Consider the following 23,819-nt stretch of genomic DNA (forward strand, 5'->3'; position numbering starts at 1 on the left):
GGCGCCAGGTAAGTTTTTTCCATTTCTTTCTGTTTTCTGTTTTTTAATACTTCTGCAACTTTGTTGAATTAAATAAAATACTTAGGCTACTCCTAAAATCACCAAACTACTCCTGGTCCATAGTTGGATTATTTCCAACATGAAACATTTTAGTTTGGAGATATTTGAGCATTTAAATATTTTATATAATTTTAAATGCCCAAATTCAAATATTTATGATTTAATTCAAAAACCCTAAGATGGCCTAGGAAAATGTGCACCACTTTTGGCAGAGGTTCTGAACCAAGACAAAAATGATGGGCATTTTAGAAGGGCATTTCAGGTTCATTGAAAAAGTTTTTAGTAAACCCTAGTTGGTTTCAGAGGGGACTGGGGGTTCTGTCATCCCCATTTCAGGTTTCTGGTGAAAGAATAAACATGATGCAACACTCTAATGCATGACTAGCTAGGGTGTGACAACTGAATTTAAATCATTATTTTATTTGCATTTGGAATTATATCCATAACTTGTATAGAATATATTTCCAAGTACCCTGGAACATTTTATGTGCTTTTGGAAAAGTCCATTAAGCAACATAAAAATATTCAGGGGAATTTTGTCACTGTTTTTTTATTTCTTTTATTAGAAACGATGGCAAAAGGAAGTAAATTAAACAAAACAGAAGAAAAAATAAAAAAGAGCAGAGGCCTACCTAACTTACCTGTGCAGCCCAACCCTGTAGAAGGCCCAGCCCACCTGGCAGCCCACCTGGCAGCCCACTGGCCGGCCCAGCGCTGTGCTGGCCCATGCCAGCCACCTGCTTCCTCTCGCCAGACAGGTAGAGAGGAGCGCGCCCGCGCACGCCGAGCTCGCCATGCAGCTCTCTGGCCGCCTGCCCCACTTGGACAGCGTGGCGACGCCTCGAAGCCACTCCTCGGCGCTGCCCCGACCACGCCGACCCCCCATTCTCCCCCTGGCTCTCTCCCTCGCCCTCTCCCGCTATGGCCCACGCCCCCGTAGGCCACCGTCGCCGCTCGTCGCTACCACCGACCTCCCCGCGCCCATCCGGATATGCCACGAGCTCCACCTCGACCCCCGCGTCCTCTGCACCAAGCCAGGCGCCGCCAGGTGCTCCGTGACGACATCCCCGACCCCTTCTTCCTCCTCGGGTTGCCGGAGATCCCTTTCGCCGCCCGCTCGCTCCGACGCTTCCCCGAGCCAAACGAGCCGCCCATCCAACTCCCTATGAGCCCCGCCGTCATCTCCCCCTCTCCCCTTGGTCGATTTCTCACTGCAACGCCGATGACCGCGAGTCCCATATGCCGCCGCCGCACGAGCTCGTCGCCGACGAGGCTCCGGTGACCAAATGGTCCCGTGCATGCCTCCGTTGGGTTTGGGAGCTCTCGTAGATCATGTAGGTGCAAACCGCTGGTCTTCCTGCGCGCCGTGTCGTCAATTTTGTCGACACCCGAGCTTCGGCCGCTGCCCAACTCGTCGCTGCCACCGCTACAGACCACCTAGCGCCCTATCTCTGCCACCGCTAGATGCGCATGAGCCCCAGCTCGCCGTAGAACCAAACCGCGTCGCAAGTCGTGCCCTGTGGGCGATTCCCGAGCCACCCCGCCGCCGTGGCACCTCGCCGGTGAGTCAACCCCGGTTAAACGCCAGCCTAACTGCAGATTAGGCGCTAACCTAATAGTCTTAGGTCACTGACAAATGGGCCCCACGCCCTTAATTAATCACAGGATTATCTCCTTGCTTAGTTTAAGCTAATGCCGTGGCCCACCGGTCAGTTTGCCTGGCCACATCAGCATTGACCGGGTCCCATGCGTCAGGTTTGACTCTGGTCAACCCTGTTGAGTTGCTGATGTCACGCGGGCGTCATGCTGATGCAGTAAAGTATTTCTGGAATTAAAATAAATCAGGAAACGATTTATAAATTTCAAAAAATACCCCAAACTTCTAAAAATCATAGAAAAATAACCGTAGCTCAGAATGAAATAATTTATATATGAAAATTGATCCGAAAAATCCAATCTATCCATCTGTACCATTTTCATGCATGTTAGAACAACTTATAGCTGCTGTTTAGCACAAATCATATAAATGGCATTTTAATATCCACATATGGAGTTTGAATTTGAACCTTGGATTCAAACCAACTTCATTTAATGTGTTTGCTAGTTGCATTAGCCCAAACAACAGCATATTGCCATGTCATGATCATGCATCATATTGTCGCATTGCATTGATTGTGTTTCTTCTTTGTTTGTCGGTGTTTATCCCCTCTCAGTAGACGTGTTCCGACGATGTGATCGATGACACCGATGAAGAGCTATACTATCTTCAGAAGTGCCAGGCAAGCAAAACCCCCTTGTTTATTCCGATACAATCCCACTCTCTCGCTCCTGCTCTGTTTTACTGCATTAGGACAACAACGATACAACTATTACTTGCTACGGTAGTTGAACCCCTTTATCCTCTGCATGACCTGTCATTGCCACAGTAAATAGATGAAACCCACTAGCATGAGTAGGAGTTGTTTGAGCCCTGATGTGCCTACTCATTCATGCTTGTTTGTCATGCCTGCTATTGCTTCATCGAGGATGAATTGGAGGTGTGTAAACATGTCCTACTGTGTGTGAGCTAAGTGTGTGAACATGATTTGGCAAAAGGTAGCGGTGAGAGGCCATGTAGGAGTACATGGTGGGTTGTCTCATTGAAGCTGTCCTTAGGAACTGAGTTCTGTGTTTGTGATCCATGAACAGTTACTACCACACATTGGGCTCCGGGCACTCCAAGCTCTCTCGACTTATTAATCAACTTGATCTCTGTCCAGGAGTTGCAACTAGTTTATGGTGTTTGTAGGTAGTGTTAGTAGTCTACCAAGTGGCACCCGGTACAGGTGGGCTTGGGACAGACTAGGCACAGTGGCACGGTGTACCAAGTGGCACCCGGATGGTGGGCTTGGGAACCCTGCTCATATCGTTTGGGGTCATGAGCGACACCCCGGCCGGATCTCCTTGCGGATGGAACCCGAATAGGCGATAAACCTGGACGAGAGACTTGTGTGGTTAGTCAGGTCGTGGCCGACACCCTCGCTGGGCTTCCGCTTGAAGGTTGCCGAGTACATGTCGTGTAAACGGCGGTAAGTGGTGAGAGCGTGTGTGAAGAAGTACACCCCTATAGGGTTAATATGATCTATTCGAATAGCCATGTCCGCGGAAAAGGACTTCTGGGTTGCTTGTACAGTTCATAGACAAGTGAAAGTGGATACTCTAAAATACGCAAGATAAGCGTGAGTGCTATGGATGGCGTTCTCGTAGGGAGACGGGAGCGGATCCATAGTGGTGTATTGATATGGTGAATATGTGGACTCGTGTGCGCCACCTCAAAGAGTTACATTGCAGTCGTAGTTCAGGATAGCCACTGAGTCAAAGCTGGCTTGCTGCAGTTAAACCCCACCATTCCTTTGTTGATAATGATGCATATGTAGATAGTTCTGATGTAAGTCTTGCTGGGTACATTTGTACTCACGTTTGCCTATTTTATGTTTTGCAGAGAGAGACTTCAGTCTCATTAGTAGTTCCTCGTGGACTTCGACGTTTAGCTTGTTACCTCAGCTATGATCTTGTGCCCTTGGCAGGATCTGGTAGATAGTCAGGCTTTTCAGCCTTTTTCATTTATAGTTGTCTGTACTCAGACAAGTTAAGCTTCCACTTGTGCTTTGACTTGTATGCTCTGAATGTTGGGTCATGAGACCCATGTTTGTAATATCTCGCTCCCCGGAGCCTATTGATTAAAATACTTGAGTTGTAGAGTCATGTTGTGATGCCATGTTGTATTTGCACATATCGAGCATATTGTGTGTATGTTATTGAAATGCTTGCTATGTGTGGGATCTGACTATCTAGTTGTTTATCCTTTGTAGCCTCTCTTACTGGGAAATGTCTCCTAGTGCTTCCACTGAGCCATGGTAGCTTGCTACTGCTCCGGAACACTTAGGCTGGTCGGCATGTGTCCTTCTTTGTTCCTGTGTCTGTCCCTTCGGGGAAATGTCATGCGATGAATACCGGAGTCCTGTTAGCCCGCTACAGCCTGGTTCACCGGAGTCCTGCTAGCCCAGTGCTACAGCCTGGATTCACTCGCTGATGACCGACACGTTCGATGCTGGGTCATGGATGCCTGTCCCTGTAAGTTTGTGCCACTTTGGGTTTATGACTAGCCATGTCAGCCCGGGCTCCTTATCATATGGATGCTAGCGACACTATCATATACGTGTGCCAAAAGGCGCAAACGGTCCCGGGCAAAGGTAAGGCGACACCCGTGGGGATACCGTGCGTGAGGCCGCAAAGTGATATGAGGTGTTATATGCTAGATCAATGTGGCATTGAGTCGGGGTCCTGACATATTCTTTAAACAGGAACCTATTCGCAACACAATTTGCATGTTGAAATCCTAGGGGATCCTCCTCCACCCAAGGGTGATCCCGTGTTTGAGATTAAACCGTTGCCTGATAATCTTAAATATGCTTATCTTGATGAGAAGAAAATATATCTTGCCATTATTAGTGCTAACCTTTTAGAGCATGAAGAAGAAAGATTATTGAAAACTCTGAAGAAGCACCGTGCCGCTATTGGATATACTCTTGATGATCTTAAGGGCATCAGTCCCACTCTATGTCAACATAAAATAAATTTGGAAGCGGATGCCAAACTAGTTCGTGAACCTCAACGATGTTTGAATCCTAAAATGAAAGAAGTGGTAAGAAAAGAAATACTCAAGCTTCTGGAGGCTGGTATAATTTATCCCATTGCTGATAGTCAGTGGGAAAGTCATGTCCATTGTGTCCCTAAGAAGGGAGGTATTACTATTGTCCCTAATGATAAAGATGAATTGGTTCCGCAAAGAATTATCACGGGTTATAGGATGGTAATTGATTTCCGCAAATTAAACAAGGCTACTAAGAAAGATCATTACCCCTTACCTTTTATTGATCAAATGCTAGAAAGATTATCCAAACATACACATTATTGCTTTCTAGATGGTTATTCTGGTTTCTCTCAAATACCTGTGTCGGCTAGGGATCAGTCAAAGACTACTTTTACATGCCCTTTTGGTACTTTTGCTTATAGACGTATGCCTTTCAGTTTATGTAATGCACCTGCTACCTTTCAAAGATGCATGATGGCAATATTCTCTGATTTTTGTGAAAAAAATTGTGAGGTTTTCATGGACGATTTTTCTGTCTATGGTTCCTCTTTTGATGATTGCTTGAGCAATCTTGATCGAGTTTTGTAGAGATGTGAAGAAACTAATCTTGTCTTGAATTGGGAAAAGTGCCACTTTATGGTTAATGAAGGTATTGTCTTGGGGCACAAAGTTTCTGAAAGAGGTATTGAAGTTGATAAAGCCAAGGTTGATGCTATTGAAAAGATTCCATGCCCCAAGGACATCAAAGGTATAAGAAGTTTCCTTGGTCACGTTGGATTTTATAGGAGGTTCATTAAGGACTTCTCAAAAATTTCCCGGCCTCTGACTAATTTATTGCAAAAAGATGTACCATTTGTCTTTGATGATGATTGTTTAGAAGCATTTGAAATACTTAAGAAAGCATTAGTCTCTGCACCTGTTGTTCAGCCACCTGATTGGAATTTACCATTTGAAATTATGTGTGATGCTAGTGATTATGCTGTAGGTGCTGTTCTAGGGCAAAGAGTTGACAAGAAATTAAATGTTATCCATTATGCTAGTAAGACTCTAGACAATGCTCAGAAATTATGCTACTACCGAAAAGGAACTTTTAGCAGTTGTATTTGCTTGTGATAAATTCAGACCCTATATTGTTGATTCTAAAGTAACTATTCACACTGATCATGCTGCTATTAAATATCATATGGAAAAGAAAGATGCAAAACCTAGACTTATTAGATGGGTTCTCTTGCTGCAAGAATTTGATTTGCATATTGTTGATAGAAAAGGAGCTGAGAACCCCGTTGCAGACAACTTATTCAGGTTAGAGAATGTTCTTGATGACCCACTACCTATTGCTGATAGCTTTCCTGATGAACAATTAAATGTCATAAGCACTTCTCATAGCACTCCATGGTATGCTGATTATGCTAATTATATTGTTGCTAAATTTATACCACCTAGCTTCACATACCAACAAAAGAAAAAGTTTTTCTATGATTTGCGACATTACTTTTGGGATGACCCACATCTTTATAAAGAAGGAGTAGATGGTGTTATTAGACGTTGTGTACCTGAGCATGAACAGGAACAAATCCTACGCAAGTGTCACTCCGAAGCTTATGGAGGACACCACGCTGGAGATAGAACTGCACATAAGGTATTGCAATCCGGTTTTTATTGGCCCACTCAATGATGCCCGTAAGTTTGTTTTGTCTTGTGATGAATGTCAAATAATTGGTAATATTAGTAGACGTCAAGAAATGCCTATGAATTATTCAGTTGTTATTGAACCATTTGATGTTTGGGGCTTTGATTATATGGGACCTTTTCCTGCCTCTAATGGATATACACATATTTTAATTGTTGTTGATTATGTTACTAAGTGGGTAGAAGCTATTCCAACTAGTAGTGCTGATCATAACACTTCTATTAAAATGCTTAAGGAAGTTATTTTTCCGAGGTTTGGAGTCCCTAGATATCTTATGACTGATGGTGGTTCACATTTTATTCATGGTGCTTTCCGTAAGATGCTTTCTAAGTATGATGTTAATCATAGAATTGCATCTCCTTATCATCCGGAGTCTAGTGGTCAAGTAGAATTGAGCAATAGAGAGCTCAGATTAATTTTGCAAAAGACTGTTAATAGGTCTAGAAAGAATTGGTCCAAGAAACTGGATGACGCATTATGGGCCCATAGAACTGCATATAAGAACACTATGGGTATGTCTCCGTATAAAATGGTTTATGGAAAAGCATGTCACTTACCTCTCGAACTAGAACATAAGGCATATTGGGCTATTAAACAGCTCAACTATGATTTCAAACTTGCCGGTGAGAAGAGGTTATTTGATATTAGCTCACTTGATGAATGGAGAACCCAAGCTTATGAAAATGCCAAGTTGTTTAAAGAAAAAGTTAAAAGACGGCATGACAAAAGGATACGAAAGCGCGAGTTTAATGTAGGTGATTATGTATTGCTATACAACTCTCGTTTAAGATTTTTTGCAGGAAAACTTCTCTCCAAATGGGAAGGTCCCTACGTTATAGAGGAGATCTATCGTTCCGGTGCCATAAAAATCAACAACTTCGGAGGCACAAATTCGAAGGTGGTAAATGGTCAAAGGATCAATCACTATATCTCAGGTAATCCTATAAATGTTGAAACCAATATTATTGAAACCGTAACCCCGGAGGAATACATAAAGGACACTTTCCAGACCGTTCCAGACTCCGAAAAGGAATAGGTATGCGGTACGGTAAGTAAACCGACTCCAAAACAATTTTTAAGGCAATATTTCTCCGTTTTGGAATATTTAGAAAAATAGAAAAATAAGTGGCAGTCCGAGAAGGACACGAGGCCTTCATGAGGGTGGAGGGCGCACCCTACCCTCCAGGGCGCGCCCCCTACCTTGTGAGCACCTCGTGTGCCCTCCGGACTCCGTTTTCTTGCACGATACGTATTTTCGTCGGTAAAAATTCATTATATATTCTCCCGAGGGTTTTGACTCTCATATCACGCAAACCTCCTCTGTTCTTGTTTCGAGCTGTTTTTCTCACAGATCTAGATCATCATAACGACCCCAAGTGCTTCCAAGGACAAGTTCTTCGAGAAGGTGATCAACCCCTACCTCGCGGAGGTGCTGCGACACCCTCAAACCATTGAGATGCGTCACGGGTTGCTGCACATCCGCGATGTTGAGGCACCAAAGGGAACCGGAAGCGTGGAGTCGAGGCTCGAAGCAATGGAGCAAAAAGTTTTCAAGTGCCAGGGGATGGTGGAGCGTGGAATCAATGCTAGCCACAAGATGCTCACGGAGTTCACCAACAACTACGAGACGGATGCCAAGGACACCGAGCAGGCCATATTCAAGCTACATGAGAAAATCGAGCAACTCCAAGACCAAATCTATGATCTGCAAAACCAAAACTGTGAGTATGAATATAGATTCAAAAGGATGAGTTTGGCTGCAGATTTGAGGATTCCGGAGACTCGATCATCCTTCTATGATGGTGAGCCTATGCCATGGAAGGTGGACGACAAGCCTGCATCATCAACAACACCTCCACCGCCAACAACAAAGAAGGAGACATAATCACATGGGTATGGGCACTCCCCTTGGCAACCGCCAAGCTTGGGGGAGGTGCCCAGGTATCTTATCACCATCACAACTCCTATCTTTACCGTTTTTCTTAGTTCGATCCTATTAGTAGTATCTTGATTTAGTAGAATAAAGTCATGGCATGATCTAGTTTTGAGTTTTCCTTTATGATCCTTCTTTGTAATCGAGTCTGTGAGCTATATAATAAAGATTAGTGTTGAGTCGAGGGCTTGATTATTTTGCCATGATCTTGGGTAAATAGAAAGAAGAAAAAGAACAAAAAAAGAATCAAAGAGTTCATATTGATCTTATTGAAAGTAATGACTTCACATAGAAAGAGTATGATGATTAAAAGTTGTTGGGAGTTGGCAAAGATAGCTTTGGCCATCATTGCAATTAATAGGAAGTAATAAGGAAAGAGAGGTTTCACATATAGATATATTATCATTGACATCTTTTATGATTGGGAGAACTCATTAAAATATGACATGCTAAAGAGTTGAGGTTGGACAAGGAAGACAACATAATGATTTAGGTTTTCTTACATCTGAGATAAAGTATGTTGTCATGGATCCTCTAACGTGTTGAGCTTGCCTTTCCCCTCATGCTAGCCAAATTCTCAGCACCAAGTAGGAATACTACTTGTGCTTCCAAATACCCTTAAACCAGTTTTGCCATGAGAGTCCACCATATCTACCTATGGATTGAGTAAGATCCTTCAAGTAAGTTTTCATTGGTGCATGCAAAAATTGCGCTGTAAATATGCATGACTTATTAGTGCAGAGAAAATAAGCTTTCTACGAACTTGTTGTGGAAGTAATAAAAGCGACGGACTGCATAATAAAGGTCCACATACAAGGGGCAATATAAAGTGACGTTCTTTTTCATTAAGATTTTGTGCATCAACCCTAGACGCGCATGAAAACCTCTGCTTCCCTCTATGAAGGGCCTATCTTATATTATTATCCTCTATCTTATTCAAGAGTCACGGTGATCTTCACCTTTCCTTTTTCATTTTATCCTTTGGCAAGCTCAGCATGTTGGAAAGAACATGATATATATATCTAATTGGATGTAGGGGAGCATGAATTATTATTGTTGACATTACCCTTGAGGTAAAAGGTTGTGGGGCAAAACTATAAGCCCCTATCTTCCTTTGTGTCCGATTAAAACTCCGTAACCACAAGTATTGCATGAGTGTTATCAATTATGAAGGACTAAGTGATAGTTGAGTATGTGGACTTGCTTTTAAGCTCTAACATAGACTCTTTCCAATGTTATGATAAATTGCAATTGCTTCAATGACTGAGGTTATAATTTGTTGGTGCCTAATAAGGTTTCTGATTCACACTTTTGCTTTGTGAAAAGATCATCACTTGAACATAAGTAATCATATGACAAAATCTATATATGTTGCTATTATGGAAATCATCATGATGCCTTCATGTCCATATTTTATTTTTTATCGATGCCTCTACCTCTAAACATGAGGACATATTTATTGTTATCGGCTTTTCGCTTGAGGACAAGCGATCTCTAAGCTTGGGGGAGTTGATACGTCCATTTTGCATCATGCTTTTATATCAATATTTATTGCATTATGGGATGTTATTTCACATTATGTCACAATACTTATGGCTATTCTCTCTTATTTTACAAGGTTTACCATGAAGAGGGAGAATGCCGGCAGCTGGAATTCTGGGCTGGAAAAGGAGCAAATATTGGAGGCCTATTCTCTGCAACTCCAAAAGTCCTGAAACTCCACGGAATATCTTAAAATAAATAAAGAAAAATCTTCGCCAAAGTTGAGGCCAGGGGGCCCACACCCTGCTCACGAGGGTGGGGGGCGCGCCCCCTACCTCGTGGGCCCCCTGGTGGCTCTCCGACGCCCATCTTCTCCTATATGAAGTCTTTCGATAAGAAAAAATAGAAGGCAACCTTTCGGGATGAGACTCCGCCGCCACGAGGCGGAACCTTGGCGGAACCAATCTAGGGCTCCGGCAGAGCTGTTCCGCCGGGGACACTTCCCTCCGGGAGGGGGAATTCATGACCATCGTCATCACCAACGCTCCTCTCATCGGGAGAGGGCAATCTCCATCAACATCTTCACCAGCACCATCTCATCTCCAAACCCTAGTTCATCTCTTGTATGCAATTCTTGTCTCCAAGTCCGGGATTGGTGCTAGTAGGTTGCTAGTAGTGTTGATTACTCCTTGTAGTTGATGCTAGTTGGTTTATTTGGTGGAAGATCATATGTTCAGATCCTTTATGCATATTATTACCCCTCTGATTATGAACATGAATATGCTTTGTGAGTAGTTACGTTTGTTCCTGAGGACAAGGGAGAAGTCTTGCTATTAGTAGTCATGTGAATTTGGTATTCGTTCGATATTTTGATAAGATGTATGTTGTCTAGCCTCTGGTGGTGTTGTGTGAACGTCGACTACATAACACTTCACCATTATTTGGGCCTAGAGGAGGACATTGCAAAGTAATAAGTAGATGATGGGTTGCTAGAGTGACAGAAGCTTAAACCCTAGTTTATGCGTTGCTTCGTAAGGGGCTGATTTGGATCCATATGTTTCATGCTATGGTTAGGTTTACCTTAATACTTTTGTTGTAGTTGCGGATACTTGCAATAGAGGTTAATCATAAGTGGGATGCTTGTTCAAGTAATAAAAACACCCAAGCACCGGTCCACCCACATATCAAATTATCAAAGTACTGAACGCGAATCATATGAGCGTGATGAAAACTAGCTTGACGATATTCCCATGTGTCCTCGGGAGCGCTTTTCCTATTATAAGAGTTTGTCCAGGCTTGTCCTTTGCTACAAAAAGGATTGGACCACCTTGCTGAACTTTATTTACTTTTGTTACTTGTTGCTCGTTACAATTTATCTTATCACAAAACTATCTGTTACCACTTATTTCAGTAATTGCAGAGAATACCTTGCTGAAAACCGCTTATCATTTCCTTTTGCTCCTTGGTGGGTTCGACACTCTTACTTATCGAAAGGACTACTATAGATCCCCTATACTTGTGGGTCATCATGGGGGGGGGGTGGATGAATAGTGAGCGGTGGGGTGGATGAACAAGACCCCATGGAATTGCCTCTGGATGAACAGGACCCCGATCGATCGAGCCGATTGGGGCTGTATGAACAGGACCCCACGGAGGGCATGATGAACAGGTCGACCCCATGGAGGGCTGGATGAACAGTAGACAGTGGAGGGGTGGATGAACAGTAGCCCGTGGAGGGGTGGTTGAAAAGGAGCCCGTGGAGAGGGGTGGTTGAACAGTAGCCGGTGGAGTAGCGCGCGGTGGAGGCTGGATGAAGAGGAGCCCATGGATGAACAGTCGCAGGTGGAGGCTGGAGGAGGTCGACAGTGGATGAACAGTAGCCCGTGGAGGCTGGAGGAGGTCGGTGGTGGGGATGAACAATATCCCGTGGAGTCCCGTTTTGCGGTACGCCACACCCCTCCCGATGAACAGGACCCCCGTTTCGACCATAGCACTCCAACACAAGTCCGTTTCATCCGTTTTGCGGTATGCCACACCCCTCCCGATCAACAGGACCCCGTCTTGACCGTAGGAGGTCCAACACCAGTCCGTTTCCTCCGTTTTGCGGTACGCCAGACCCCTCCCGATGAACAGGATCCCGTTTCAAACGTGGCCAGTCGAACACAAGGCCGTTTCCTCCATTCTGCGGTACGCCAGGCCTCGTTCCCATCACCTGTTCCGTCCAAGCCCTCCCGATGAACACGCCGACGCATTCAGTTCCGACCCAGCCGGTTGGCTCCCCATGAACACGACAACGACGCTGTTTCTCCGTTCCGACCCAGCCATGTACCCAAGCCTTGGCCATACGTATGCGCGAGTAGGCGTTCGAGACCCCGCTTGTATGTACGTATGTGGCTGTCGGCGTTTTGGGAACGGGGGTCCCCAGACTTGCCTGCCTGCGGCCTGCGGCGTGGCTCAAGGGGTGGCCCAGTACGACCCATCTTCATCAACTCAAGCTCAAGACCCTCGCGAGGGGCCAAGCCTCGCGGGGCGGATGACGCAAGGCTTCCTTAGGGATGGCCTCACTAGGCAGGCTCGCAAGGAGGCGGAGATCAAGGCAGGGGTACCTCGCGAGGTGCTTGTGACACAAGCCATGACAAACGAGACCAGGCGGGCGCTGGCCTGCGCAGTGTCCTTGTTTCCTCTTTGGTGCAAAGGGGGCAAGCGCAGGCGCGGAGTACCGAGGCATCAAGCAAAGGTTACCATTTCAGTTCAACGAGACCAAGACCAGCAGAGCGGCAAGATGGAGGTCACCGTGGAGCCCAAGACAGCGTCATCACCAGTGCCTTTGGCAGCCGAAGAACAACTTTAGTCAGGATAACGTGTACTAGATGTTCCCCTTCAAAATGGCCATTGTTGGCGCCCTTCCCGCTCAATATTTGGGAAGAGGACCAGGTCCTCTATATATAGAGATAGCCACCACAGTAGAGAGGGAGATCATAGAGTTCTCATCAGATCCACAAGTGATCGAACTCACCCTAGTAGTTCATCGCACCAGCCCAAGAACACCTCTCGCGAGGCTGTTCTTCCTCTGTACTGTTCATCATCAGCCCCTGAGGCAATCCAGCACACCACACACTGGATTAGGGTATTACACCACAATGGTGGCCCGAACTAGTATAAACCTTGTGTCCCTTGTGTTGTTCATCGTGTAGCTTTGAATCGTAGCGAGGCGTTGGGACGTGGAACGGTAGGGTGGAGATCTTCGCGCGCACCCCAGTGTTCAAACCTTAAGGGTTTTGCGGGAGCCCGATATCCGACATTTGGCGCGCCAGGTAGGGGTGCACCGGAATCTTTCTTCCGCTATTCCGCGCTCGATCGTTCGTCGCATCCATGGCTGATGCTCGCCGAGCTCGAGCCAAGCGTCGGGCTGCTCTCGCCGCCCGCGTCGCCCAGACGGCTCCCGTTGGTGGGCCTCCCCGTCGTTCTTCGTCGCCTGCCGCCAACGCCGCCACCAGCCCAGCGGGGAACAAGCAGCAGGCATCGTTGCTTCACCCCTCGGTGCAGCGGGAAGGCCGCACTGCCACTCCGTCGTTGATGCCAGCCGGTTTGTCGTCCCACGCCTGTCATGCTCCCACGGACGCGCATGCCGCGTTGCTCCTGGCATGCGAGCTCCTGCACTACCGCCCCATCGACGACCTCTACAAGGAGTGGCTCGCTCGCATCACCGAGCTCGTCAGTGTCGTAGGGGGCTCTCCTGCGCCGTCTCTCTCGCTGCCTCGCCCTCCGTATTGCATGGGTGATGCAGCTAAGGAGGTGCCTCCGCCACCTCCTCCCCAAGAAGGTGCCCTGGCTCCAAGGCGCGCGGCCCCTGGACGAGACCCACCGGGTCTAGCGCCCGCGGGACAAGAAAGAAGCTACCAAGAAATCCCTCGTCCCCCAAGAAGGTGCTTGTGTGCTCCCTGCTCCAGCACATCATGACCGCATCCCTGCGCCAGCATGTCAAGACCCCGCGCTGCCCCTGGCAGTGGCGTGCGGGGATCCCCAGGAGCAAGCCCCGCGTCTGCAAAGGGCTCCGGTGGCCACCGCAGGCTGCCACGCCTTCACAACCGAGCTACACAGTGCCGCCTGGCCGAGCAAGTTCAAGCCGGATCTGCCCCCTCGCTACAACGACACTTCCGACCCCGTGGAGTTCCTGCAGCTCTACGAGCTGGGCATCGAAGCGGCCAATGGATACGGAAAGGTCATGGCGAATTGGTTTCCCATGGCACTCAAAGATGGTGCCCGCACCTGGCTCCTGAACCTGCCTCCTGGCATGATCTCCTCTTGGGACGAGATGCGCACCCGCTTCATCACAAGCTTCCAGGGCACTCGCGACCATCCCCTAGTTGTGGGTGACCTGCGCCGCATCAAGCAGCAACCCGGAGAGACCCTGTAGAAGTACATCCAGCGCTTCAACATCGCTCGCCTCAAGATTCCCAAGGTGACCGAGGAGGCCATCATCTCAGCATTCTCTGATGGCGTACACGATGTCAGGATGAAGGAGGAGCTGGCAATCCACGAGGATCTGTGCACATCTTTGGAGTTGTTCAACCTGGCGACCAAGTGCGCAAGGGCTGAGGAGGGACGCCTCTCCCTTCTCGAGCTCCCAGCTGTTGACCCTGAAGAGAAGAAAGCCAAGGCCAAGGATGTGAAGCGCAAAGGAGCAGCCGTGCTCGCAGCAGAGCCAGACACGAAGCGCGGCAGGGACCAGCCGGAGTCGTCCAAGGGTCGCCGGTATTGCGTGTACCACGACCTCCACACCCACAACTCCAACGAATGCTAAGAGCTCAGGGCCGTGCGAGAAGGACGTATCGGTCGACGCCCCGAGTGCAACGATCGGTGCTACGGCCGAGGAGGAGGAAGAGGTGGAGGACGATGGGACGACCGAGGCCCTCGCCAAGGGTGGTGTGACCGACCTCGCAAGGACCGCTGGCAGGACCAGCCTCGCGAGGGGGCTTGGAGGGATCAGCCTCGCGAGGATCGCCCATAGAGCAACACAAGCCTTCCTCCTCTGCCGCCACCGCCAAGAAGGAATGACGACCATCATCAGGATGAGGGGGATGGGGGCTTCCAGGAGCCGCGTGCTATCGCTTGCATCCTGGGCGGTGCCCAGGCCCCAGCCTCTCAGTGCACCTTCAAGCAATTTGCTCACGAGGTGAATGCAGTCCTCCCCAAGCTCGAGGCCACACGCCCTCTCAGGTGGTCCATGTGCGCCATCATGTTCAGCTCAGCGGATCAGCTCAAGTGTGCGGCTACAGCCGGCATCCTACCAATGCTTTGTTGTCCAGTCATCAGCAATGTGCAAGTTACCAGGACCCTCATCGAGGCGGCGCAAGACTCAACGTTCTGCCCGTCCAGACATTCAACAATCTCCAAGTGCCATATGACAAGCTTCAGCCGACCAAGCCTTTCTCAGGAGTCACTGACGGCTCCACCACCCCGATAGGGCAGGTCCACCTCCCTGTCACCTTTGGACATCGCAAGAACTACCGTACCGAGCTCATCGACTTTGACATTGCCCACATTCGCCTGCCATACAATGCCATCCTCGGGTATCCAGCCCTGGCCAAGTTCATGGCGGTGACTCACCATGGCTACAATGTCCTCAAGATGCCAGGAAGTGGCAGAGTCATCACAGTCCCCTGCGAAGAGAAAGATGCGGTGTGCTTTCTCGAGCATGCCTTCCAAGCTGCGTTAGTTGAGGACCCAGACATCAAGAATGAGAACCTTCCCGAGGCAGTCCCTAAGAAGAAGAAGACATCACCCCGCTCAAGGCCTTAGGAGGCAGGCATCTCCGGAGGCGCCTCGTCAGGATCTGCGCTTGTGCAAGGGGCGCCTCCCTCCATCGCATAGGAAGGCGCGCCTGGCGCCCTCCTCGGGCAAGGCTTGGGCGCTCTCTCCTGGAGGGCCTCTGACTTTGCCAAGATCACGAGGGAGGCGCTCGGGCACCACTTGGAGGCATGCTCTGCGGCACGTTCCCCTCAGGAAAGCATGAGGCAAGGAGGGCCCAACCCTCAGGAGTTCATCACCAAGGTCACTCTGGAGCTGCAGGAATCGAGAGTCATGCGCGGTGATCACCGCCTACCTGGCGTAGCTCCCCATCCAGGTGAGGATGGCGGGCTGCGCGTCTGCATCGACTACCCAGGGCTCAGCTGAGCCGCATCTCAGGAGCATTTCTGGCCTTCGCGCGTGGGACGCTGCGACGGTCCACCATGCAACTACGTTTGCATGCCTTTCGGTCTTCCAAACGTGGCTGCTGCTCATGAGCGCCTGATGTAGAGCATTCTGGAAGCTCAGGAGGCCAGGCACCGCGCGTTCCTGGCGGAGATGTACATAGACCTTGAGGAGCCGCCCGAACCCCCAGAGCCTCCCGAGGCTCAGGGCTCCGATGGCTCATGAGGATCGGCTTCTTCACCGTGCATCATCAGCTACTCCAACACCCGCTCTGCAATGATATCAGGTTACATCTTTCGAGCTTTATTTCAGTTGGGAGCACCCTCAGGGCTGCATTATTCCCAGGTCGCGTGGGTCAGTCCCTGCGGCATGTATCCCCTTTGCTTATGTCTTTAGTTCACTTTGCTGGGGGCGCCCCTCAGGCTGCATCATCCCCAAGCAACTCGGGCCTGAGACAATGGCATGTATCCTTCCTGCATCTATCTAAGTTGGTTTGCCTCCATGCTTAACATGCCTGTGATAATCGCCTGCTCGATTGACATCTGCCCTTGGAGCCGCTCGCACTGGCACGGTGCTTGTGCATGGGTCCGTCCCTGCAGCATCAACAAATCTGAGTGGTCAAGCACTGGCCCGCGGCAGCCCCGCAAAGCGCTACCTCACCAGGCCCTTAGTGCCCTCATCACTCTCTCGGAGCGACCAATGGTTGGCTGGCAATCGTAATGGCAATCCTTGCTTCCCTCGTGTTGGTTTACAGGGTCCACCTAAGGAATAACGTGGGGGGCATCGCAAGCTCTCTCTCTCTCTCCCTCACCCATGTGATCCGCTCGCGTGTTAAAAGGGGAGCTCCTGAGCATCGCGACTCAGGAGCTCTTACTAGCTCCCCAGCCCTCTCCCCCTGGCCTTGTCCATGGCATTGCGACCTGGCATACCAGCGGCAGCTGAGCTCGCTCGAGGGCCGGGACCTGAGGACGTAGAGCACGAAGGAGAGTGCGGGGAAGGGAGGAGATGCTCACGAAGGCCTGACCCAGTGACATCCCAGCTGCCGACACGCAGGTCAGGCACCTCGCGCAGGAACGACTCCAAGCTTTCGAGATAAGTCACGCTCCTGGAACGGCTAATCGATGCGACACCAAACCCTCACTTAATGCGGTTCTGTGACAGCGACATTGCCTTCCTTTCTCGCCATTCGGCGGCTGCTTGAGCGCTAAAGGGGACCTCTTGAGCATCGCGCCTCAGGGGATCTTACTAGACCTCAGGCCACTCACCTCCTAGCCTTGACCATGACATCATGCCCTGGAATACCAGTGATGGCTGAAGCCTGCCTGGGGACCGGGACCTGTCAGCGTAGAGCACCAAGCCGTCGCGAGGTTAGAAAGGGGGAACTGAGCCGAGACAGGACAAGCATCTTGCACCACTTCATAATAGGGATGATATCAACAAAAGACATTGCAGACACTTTACATGCCCCCGCGGGGTATTTCCTCGATTCCTCGCAGGGAACAAGAAACGCAAATCCTAAGGAGCCCTGACTACATGTGCCACAATGGCCGACGCCATCATCAATAGTGGGCCACCAAGCGCCGGCGCCAACACCATCCAGATCAGCCGTGTCGGCGGCTGATGTAGCTGCCTTGCTCCGAGCGCGGCGCGAGCTAGGGGGCTCGTAGCTGTCGTCCCTCGTCTCTGGAGTCACAAGAAGCTCGGGAGAGTCACTAGACTCCCCAGCATCTCTGCTGCTGCCAGAGGAGCCGCTGAGGAAGCGGAGGGCAGGCCTAGCCCTTGCCATACCAACGTCCTGGCCGCCTCCTCTGGGGCAGCACTCCAGCCGGCGTCCTTCCACGTCGAAGACCTTGAAGACCATCAGGGAGGCACCATCATATTCGAGATGAATCACGAGGGCACCTCCTGTTTGGCAGACCCGGGCGATCTCGCCCCAGCCCCGAGTCATGTAGACCTTGCCCGGAGCGACGACCTCGACCTTCGCTCTGGTCGCGGGGGTACCGCAGTCAGCGTGCTACAGCAGAGCTCAAGAGGCCCCCTCGGTGACATCTCGAAGGCAAAGGAAGGAGGAAGGCAGATTCAGGAGCTTGGAGGCCTGGACGTCTCCGGCCGAACAACCTCGTCACGGCGACCGGGAACCGGCCGCTTCTTCGGCGGGAGCGGGTCGGGCCCCTCTCGGGGGGCCTTTCCTTTCTCCTCGGCTGAGTACTGGCGGATCGGTGCCATTGGCGACAAGATGGAGAAGGAGAAGAGCAAGAAGAGATGGACTGCGGGGGCTCCCGCCTCTCAGTACTTATAGCCCGAAGGAGGCCAACCGTCGGCCTCCACGATCGTAGGTAATCATAACTCTTTGTGCATGCAGCCGGGACTCGTCAAATTGGGCAGATGCCGAGGCAGCGTGGGGAAGTGGAGGCGCCCACGGACAATCAAACCGCCACACGGCGACCAAGGCCACAGGCTGTTGGGGCCCGCGGCGCTCCACACTTGCCCTTTTGCTTTGCTGCTAAGCCAAGTCCGAGCGCGCCTTTGGCCCGGGGGCTATTGTCGGTGTTTCTGGAACGGGGGTCCCCAAACTTTCCTTCATGCGGCCTACGGCGTGGCTCAAGGGGTGGCCCAGTATGGCCCATCTTCATCAACTCAAGCTCAAGACCCTCGCGAGGGGCCAAGCCTCGCTGGTCGGACGGCACAAGGCTTCCTCAGGGATGGCCTCACCAGGCAGGCTCGCGAGGAGGCGGAGAGATCAAGGCAGGGGTACCTTGCGAGGTGCTTGTGACGCAAGCCATGACGAACGAGACCAGGTGGGCTCCAGGCGGGCGCTGGCCTGTGCAGTGTCCTTGTTTCCTCTTTGGTGCAAAGGGGGCAAGCGCAGGCGTGGAGTACCAAGGCATCAAGTAAAGGCTACCATTTCGGTGCAATGAGACCAAGACCAGCAGAGCGGCAGGACGGAGGTCACCATGGAGCCCAAGACGGCGTCATCGGCAGTGCCTTTGGCAGCCGAAGACCAACTTTAGTCAGGATAACTTGTACTAGATGTTCCCCTTCAAAATGGTCGTTGTTGGCGCCCTTCCCGCTCAATATTTGGGAAGAGGACCAAGGCCTCTATATATAGAGATAGCCACCACAGTAGAGAGGGAGATCATAGAGTTCTCATCAGATCCACAGGTGATCGAACTCACCCTAGTAGTTCATCGCACCAGCCCAAGAACACCTCTCGCGAGGCTGTTCTTCCTTTGTACTGTTCATCATCAGCCCCTGGGGCAATCCACCACACCACACACTGGATTAGGGTATTACACCACAACGCTGGCCCGAACCAGTATAAACCTTGTGTCCCTTGTGTTGTTCATCATGTAGCTTAGATTCGTAGCGAGGCGTTGGGACGTGGAACGGTAGGGGGAAGATCTTCGCGCGCTCCCTAGAGTTTGAACCTTAAGGGTTTTGCCGGAACCCGATATTCGACAGTGGCCGTATTTTCTTTCTTGCACACTGGCTGCTGTACGTACGTGTACATGCTATGTGCGTGCCTCTACTATGACACGTGCGCGCCTCTACATCCACCAGTATGTACGTACATGTTCGCGACTAGAATGACAACGCTACCTACGCTTCGACCAGGTGGGTCCCGACTATCAGGCACTTCCTTGCATGCGAAGATGTAGTTGGTGGGTCCCAGCAGTCAGGGGGGCGAATCATTTTTTTTGCCCGGACGCACTTCCTTGCATACAAAGATGTAGCTGGTGGGTCCTAGCAGTCAGGGGGAAACGTTTTTTCGCGAAATACGGTGGCCCGTCCGGTGGGTCCCTGCTGTCAGGTGGATGAATCATTATTTTCCGCGTAATAAGGAGGCACTTCCTTGCTGTGGCCGTGGACCTAGCTGTCAGCCTCTCCACGTACAGTCCACGTCTGATGGAAGTCATTCCTTGACCATGTTGACCACGCCGCGCCAAGAGCACCAGGGCGGTGGACGTCAGCGAGGCCTAGGAAGGGGACGACGCGGAGCCGGGGAAGACGCGGTAGTGGGAGCCTGCGCGGAGAGGAGTACGAGGGTTCACTGGTTCGGCTGCGATGTGAGGCTGCCATCGCCGCAAGGCCTGGCCGGCGTTGGGAATAATAGGGGGCGATGAGGCCTCCGCGGTAGCACTGCCGGCCACAAGAGGCAGGAGCATGCGGCACGACCGGCGCTGCTTTGGGTGGCTGGAGCAAGAAGACCAGAGGTTGAAGAAGCACTACGGCCGTTGGATGGACATCGTATGGTCACTTGAGATAGAATCATTCATATTGACTAAGTTGACAAAGCCCTCCGTTCCCGTCAACTTAGTAGGCCCACAAGTCAGCCTCCCACCAAGGTGGGTCCCAGCTAGCAGGGGGAGTATTCATTTTTTTGTGCGTAATAAGGAGGCACTTCCGGTGTGTCCGAGCTGACAGCGGGGGAACGTTTTTTTTCGCGAAATACGATGGCCCGTCTGATGGATCCCAGCAGTCAGGGGGTAAACGATTTTTTTCACGAAATACGGTGGCCCGTCCGGTGGGTCTCTGCTGTCAGGTGGAGGAATAATTATTTTGCGCGTAATAAGGAGGCACTTCCTTGCGGCTGCCGTGGACCCAGCTGTCAGCCTCTCCACGTACAATACTCTTCCGATGGAAGTCGGTCGTTGACCAGATTGACCACGCTGTGCCGAGAGCACCACAGTGGTGGACGATGGCGAGGCTTAGGAAGGGGACGACACAGAGCCGGGGAAGACGCGACAGTGGATGCCCACGCGGAGAAGAGTATGATGGTTCACTGGTTCGGCTGTGGTGTGAGGCTGCCGTCGCCGCAGAATAACAGGGAGAGTGGGTGAGTGGAGGGATGGCCTGGCCAGCAGTGGGAGTAGTATGGGGGTGGTGCGGCCTCCGCGGCAGCACAGCAAGCCACAGGAGGCAGGAGCATGCGGCATGACCGGTGCCGCTTTGGGCGGCTGGAGCAAGAAGACCAGATGTTGAAGAAGCACTACGGCCGTTGGATGGACATCGTACGGTCACTGGAGCTAGAATGTTCATATATTGACTATGTTGACAAAGCCCTCCGTCCCCGTCAACTTAGTAGGCCCACAAGTCAGCTACCCACAATGGTGGGTCCCAGCTGGCAGGGGGGTATTCATTTTTTGTGTGCAATAAGAAGGCACTTCCTTGCGTGCGAATATATAGTTGGTGGGTCCGACCTGTCAGCGAAGGGAACTTTTGTTCGCGAAATACAGAGGCCCTTCCAGCGGGTCCCAGATGTCAGGTGGAGGAATCATTATTTTGCGCGTAATAAGGAGGCATTTCCTTGTGTGCGGCCATGGACCCAGCTGTCAGCCTCTCCACGTACAGTCCACTTCCGATGGATGTCGTTCATTGACTAAGTTGACCACGCTGCGCCAAGAGCACCAGGGCGGTGGACGATGGCGAGGCCTACGAAGGGAACGACATGGAGCCGGAGAAGACATGGTAGTGGCTGCCCACGCGGTGGAGAGTACGAGGGTTGACTGGTTCTGCTGCCGTCGCCGGAAAATAACAGGAGGTGTGGGTGAGTAGAAGGGTATACAGGCCCGGGATGCGAGTATGATGGGGCCGTGAGGCCTGCCTGGCAGCACAGCCGACCACGGGAGGCGGAGCCGCCGGTTCTGAGGCGCTAGTTTGGGCGGCTGGGGCAGGAAGATCAGAGACTGAAGAAGCACGATTGCCGTTAGATTGACATCTAACGGTCTGACGCTGGTAGAGTCGATTGTTGACTAAGTTTCATTTTTGAGAAACCTTGTGTAAGCATGAACTTAGTAGGCCCACAAGTCAGCCTCCAAATCTGTGGCAGACAACATAAAGCCCATTTGCTATTTTTTAATAATTTGTAGCCCATTTGCTAATTCTTAAGTAATTTATTATAGCCCATTTTCTGCCCAGGACCACGGTCAAAAAGTTCAACCTTATTTTGCATATTTCGGTGGAGTCCGAGCTGTTGTAATCTCGAAATGATAAACATTTTTTTCAGAACTTATTGATTTGCCAAAAAATCGTTTTGTTTTTGTAAGCAAATAAGACATGGGACAATTGAGTTGGTTTAAGGGAAAACCAGTGGTAAAAAAAATCAGCGCTAGGTGGGAAAAACAACAAAAATAAGGATGTAAATATGAAAAGGGAATTTTATGTGTTTTCAATATAATGATACGTGTATATGAACTAGTAAAACTACATGTAGAGATTAGAAAACGGATGTAGGACATGCGTTTCAAGAGGAAAATAGAACTGGGTTGTGTGTTTGATTCAGTAGAAGAACTGCCTGTGGATGTTGTAAGACACGATATAATAACGCTGGTGGGCCAGAGGACAGTAGATACCTGCTGGATCTTTGTGCCCCATTGTCTTCATGGGCTGGGCTGTTAAAAATAAAACCAAGCCTAGGCAGTCTACAGCCCAGTTGAAACTTGCTCGACATGAAAAAACAATACACGTGCTCAATAAACGAGAGAATTCTGCAAGTACAGACTGATAACTGGGATGCAGCAGGGATATTGTTTTTTCATCGTGATAATAAGTGCATGCACTTGTTTCAAAAAAATTGGAGAACTGGGAATTCGAACGGCAGGTGCTTATGCTACCCATCAAATAAAAGTCAGGTGCCTGAAAATTCGTTTCAAAACAAATGATTCAGCTTTATATCCACGTCGACCCTCTTCATGATCGTTGGAAGCAAATGCAAGTTCATACCAAAAGATCGTTAGCAACAATACTAACTTGCGGACGACAAGATAGTACAACTACCAATATCAAACTAACTTATAATCTTTTTACTCCTGGCCCTAGTGTTCGTTTGGTAGAAAATCTTGCAGAGGACCAGCTCCCTCTCCTTCTCTTGCTCCAGGTCCCCGAGGTGGTACTGGTGCATCACCTAGTTGGTCCTCTGCTGGTCGAAGTTCTTGTTGGTGTGCAGCACTAGAACCTTTTTGCTGCCCGTCTGCCGGCCGTTGACCATCACCGACAAGGTATTGCCGGTCTTGTGCCACATCGCGTGCATGCCGCACTCCGACTATATCTTGTGATGCGTCCACGTGCCCCTTTTGAACGCCCTAGAATTGCGCTGGAAGACATGCTTCCTTAGGCCACTCAGTGTGATACTTGCAGTATTGTCGAATACAGGTTTTAGTGTACGTAGTTGGCATTTTCATAACATCTTTGGCATGTTGCAGTCACTTGTTTCACTTTTTATTAATTGCCAAATTGTAATTGTTTCACCAGTTCTGCGTCTAAAAGGAAAAATAGAGCTATAAACAAAGTAATATGTTTGTGCAAGTAGACGGCCGATCGGTGTCTTACCTGGAAGTTTCTCAGGTTGGGTGTAGCATATGCCGTGCTCGCTGTTGATGGTTGGTATGAACAAATCGATGAGAGGGTGAGATCTCGCGCTGTTAGCACTCACTTTGGCCTCAAGGTGCTCAATCAGCTCCTGATCCATGGGATCGAACTTGACGCCAGCCGGTAGCACCGGCCAATCCTTCTTCGACTTGCATCAGTAATTCCAATCATATGGTACTTAATGTATGATCAATCGACTGTTTTAAGTGAATGATGAAAGATTTCGACAGATAAATGGTACTCCAAATCTGAAGTCCAAAATACCTGAACACGCCGCCGGGATTCTTGTGTCACCTAATGCGCAACGTGTTGTGACGTCAATTCAATGTGTGGACATGACAAATAATTTGACCAACGTATACTAGTACTGCTACTATACTACTTACTAGTCGTATTTAGGGTCACAATTTATACATAGGTTTAACTAACAAGTACGCACTTGAAGCCTAATTGATATA

The sequence above is a fragment of the Triticum dicoccoides genome, chromosome 2B, assembly GCF_002162155.2.
Source record: "Triticum dicoccoides isolate Atlit2015 ecotype Zavitan chromosome 2B, WEW_v2.0, whole genome shotgun sequence".
NCBI lineage: Eukaryota > Viridiplantae > Streptophyta > Magnoliopsida > Poales > Poaceae > Triticum > Triticum dicoccoides.